Here is a 4,952-nt window from a genome sequence, read left to right on the forward strand (position 1 = left end):
ACACCCCCTATCACACTCAGACTCACACACTACACACACACATACAAAACATAACTCACACACACACCACACACCAAACACACACCACTCACACAACACACTCACACACACACACCATACACCTCACTTAACTCACACACCACACACACACACATACACACACACTCACAGCACACACACCACACACACACACACACACACGCACACCATACACATACACACAAAAAACACAGAAAGCACTCCAGTACGATACATTACACCACATACCCCCCAGACCCCACCTTAACTCCCCATGCCCCCCCCCCCCCCCCCTCCCCTCACCCTCCCCCCCTCACCCCTTCCCTCACCAGTACATGGGCCGCACCCAACCCCCAGACACACCGTCCCACCCCCCCCCCGCCTCCCCCCGCTCTTATGCCGTACTACACCCTCCAGCACCCACATATACATCCACTACATCCCCCAGCGGATTCCCGCGGCGCACCGCCATTATGGCCTCAAGAACATACTGTGCAATGGAACCTGCTTCCCAGGAACTTGCTGCATTCCTCAAAAGCAATATGACGCCGACTATAGTTGTCCCCAGCAAAAAAAAACAAAAAAAACCAGAGCCACCCACAACAATTTAATATTATAGTCACGAAGATGAATGACTCACTGACTTCAAATACGATAAAAAGAAATCTAGAATCAGTAAGTGAAATACCGACAAACCCAGCAGCTGGCCAGATGAAATCCCCGCAAACATTTTAAAACACTGCAAAGAACCCAAAGCAAACACCACAGGTAACTCTGTGGATGAAATCTTTGGACATGGGATTATCCCAGCATACTGAAGAGGTACTATAATCCAATATAAAAAGGTGGAAAACAAAGGTTTATGGCCCAAAAATTAAATACCATAGGCACTAACATCTCATATAAAATAAAAAATTTGAAAGGGTATGAGGCAACAAAAAAAATTCAGATTTTAGAAAAAGAAACAAGAATAAACCCTGGGCAACATGGAATTCAGAAGTGGTAGATCTTGTTTATCACAGAACCTGACAACTTTTCGAACATCATACTAAAGGTGACCAACCATGAAAATAGAAGAATTGACTTAATATACTAGAATTTGCACAGCTTTTTGACAAAGTATCTCCACGGCATCCTGTTACATAAGATTTAAAGCCTTGGAATCCGGCGGGAAAATGGATGATGGATTTTACAACTTTCTAATAAAGCGTGAACAAAAAGTACAAATTAAGGGGCTTTACTCAAAAGAACGATTATTATGATGGGGTTGCCACAAGGTCCGTTCTGGGCCCTAGTAATCCTTATAATTATTGGTGGACATTGATAATGGTTGAAACACTCAGAGTAACATCATTTTGCAGATGATACAAGAATAAAGTACACAACCCCTTAGATATACAAGAAAATGAAAACAAACTTAACGAGGATCTACATACCATCTGTAAGTGGGCATAAAAACAATAATATGAAATTCCAATGCAGAAAAATTTTGAAACATAAGTCCCAATGGAAATTTAAGACAAGATCAAATTTTGTCGAAGAGTGAAGATTGAGGAGAAAAAGTAGTAAAGATCTAGGCTCTATATGAGTAATTACATGATTTTCAGTCACAATATAGAGCAGATTGTCAACAAAGGAAAAGTTAAGAGTGGATTGGGAATGAGGACTTTTTAACACAAAGACCCAGAACCCAACCTTTATCCCACTATGGAAAACATTGTGACCACAAGATTAGAATACCAGTGCCAAGATGGAGCCCAAATCTTATAAAGATATAATGTTGATAGAACAAGCCCAAAAGAATCTTTACAGGGAAGTTAGTAATAGATGGGTCAAAACTATTGGCAAAGACAAAAAACAACTAAGACCTGACCACTACAAGGCGGAGAGAGAGATACTTCATTATTATGTGTGGAAAAATATTGAAAACTTAACACCAAATCCAAGACCTGTTGAAGGGGGGGGGAATTCGGGTAAGACATTTCCCCAGGCAGGGAAGAACAGCTACCCGCACTGGTAAGGTGCACAAACATGCCTGTTAAAAAAATTGCAAAAAAAGTTTCCAAAAAAAAGGACCAAAATTGTTTAAAAGCATACCGAAGGATATAAGAAACTTAAATAAATGTAGTGTTAAGCCGTTTAAAAAAAAACTAGATAAATGGGTACACTCAGTACCAGATAAACCACCAACAGTGTGATAGTGAAAGAACGGGGCTGAAACAAATTTCCCTCCTCATCAAATTCAGATGCTTGGCCACGACAAAAACTGGGCGGTCCCCCAGGAAAGGCCCGGCATGAGCTAAAAACCAGGCCCCAACTGTAACTACCAAACCCAAATAAGAAAACCCAAATAAGTAAAATATATATACAATATATAGATATATAATATAACTATATATATATATATATATATATATGGTACAAATTATATAATATATATATATATATATATATATAAATATATATATACAGTATATATGTATATATATATTATATATATATTATATATAATATTATATATATTATATAAATTATAAATTATATGAATTAATATATAATATATAATAATATATATATATAATATATATATATATATATATTGTGTGTGTGTGTGTGTAAATATAGTATATATATATATATATATAATAAAAAAATAAATATATATATATAAAATATACTATATATAACAATATATATAGATATATATATAAAATATATATATACATTATATAAATAAATTAATTTTATAATGAATAAAAAATATATTAAAACTACACACACAGACACACTCACACACCCCACCACCCACAAATACGCCTCATACGCACACACTCTCACGCACACACACACATACATACATATATATATATAAAAATATAAAATAATATATTATATATAATATATAATATATAAATATTTATAAATATATATATATATATATATATATATGTAATAAGTATATAAATTATATATATATATATATTATATATATATATATTATATAAAAAATATATAGGTTGTTTGTGTGTGTGTGTGTGTGTGTGTGTGCGTGTGTGTGTGTGGTGTGTGTGTGTATGCTGGTGTAATTATATGTGTAAATATTATATATGTATAAAAATATATATTTAATTTCCAGTATTATACATATATATATATATATATATATATAAAATATATATATATAATATTATATATATATGTGTGTATATATCTAATAACTATATATATTATATATATATATATATCTATATATACTATATAAAAAAAAAAATATGTTTTATATATATATATATTTATATATATATATATATATATAATATATATACACATTTATATCTATATATATATATAAATAATATTATATATATATAAATAAATTTATATATATATATAAGTATACTTTTATATGTATATATATATACATATATATATACATATATATAAATATATATAATAAATATATATATAATAAATATATATATAATATATGTATGTATTATTTTTGATATATAAATGATTATTATATATAAGTAAAAATATTAATATTTAATATATATATATATATATATATATTTATGTATGTATATATATATAATAATTAATTTTATATATAAAAATATATATATATATATGTATATATATATATATGTATGTATTATTATATATGATATATATAAATATATATATATTTTATATATATAGTATATATATATACAGATATATATATGTATATATATATATTTTATATATATATATATATAAAATTTATAATATATATAAAGTATGTATGTATACCCTTTAATTATGTAGACTGTTTTAAATATGTTATATATAAATATATATATATATATTTTAACATAAATATTATATAACTTTTATAATATATATATATATATATATATATAATATATATTAAAAATATATATCACAATTATATATATATATATATATATATAAAATCATTATATAATATATAATATATATAATAATATATATATATATATAATATATAATAATATATATATATATTTTATATATATATATATATGTTGTATATTATGTATATATTTATATGTATGTAGAGTGTATATATTATATATTTTATAAAATATTAAAATAAAATTATTATAATATTTTATATATATATAAATATATATACACATTTATATAAATATATAAAATATATATATATATATATATATATATATTATATATATATGTGTGTGTGTGTGTGTGTGTATGTATGTATATGTATGTATATATTTATATGTATGTAGACTGTATATATGTATGTATGGTTATGCGTGAGTGTGTGCAGAGGAGACGAGGTGTTGACAGACATAGATAGAAATAGATATAGATAAACAGAGGAGATCCTCGCTGTAGTCGGCTTAAGGCGGACTCATCTTTCTTTATTCTTGAATTCATTAAATCTTCCTTAATGTGCAGTGGTGAAGTTGCCTAAGATTAATGAGAAGCTGTATAGAGCAGCGATGATAATGGAAAGTGAGTAAGAGGGAGAAGCAAAGAGGAAGAATGAAGGTTGGAGGGAGGAGAAGAAATAGGGAAGGAGGAGAAGGAAAGGCCGGAGATGAAAAGGGAGGGAGGAAGAGAAATAAGTGAAAGAATTTTGAGCGACCGTAAATACGTTTTGTGCATTATATAATGGAATGTAAACAGACGAATTAATAAACACTAGATAAATCAAGAATAAATAACCTTCAGCGATTGGAAAAAGTAGATATTTACGATGCAAAGTTATTACCGAGGGGGGGGGGGGGGGGGTTGATGTAGGGAAAGCACGAGGCAAGGAGTGAATACGTACATTCGAAAAAGAAAAGCTATAATCAAAAGAGGACGTAAGTGTGAAGAGGGATAAGAACGAAGGAGCAAAGATTCAGGAGTGATAATGAAAGTATGGAAAATAACGACAA

This window comes from Penaeus japonicus, unplaced genomic scaffold, assembly GCF_977035675.1.
Source record: "Penaeus japonicus unplaced genomic scaffold, GWHDUDI00000001_assembly GWHDUDI00000014, whole genome shotgun sequence".
NCBI classification, from domain to species: domain Eukaryota; kingdom Metazoa; phylum Arthropoda; class Malacostraca; order Decapoda; family Penaeidae; genus Penaeus; species Penaeus japonicus.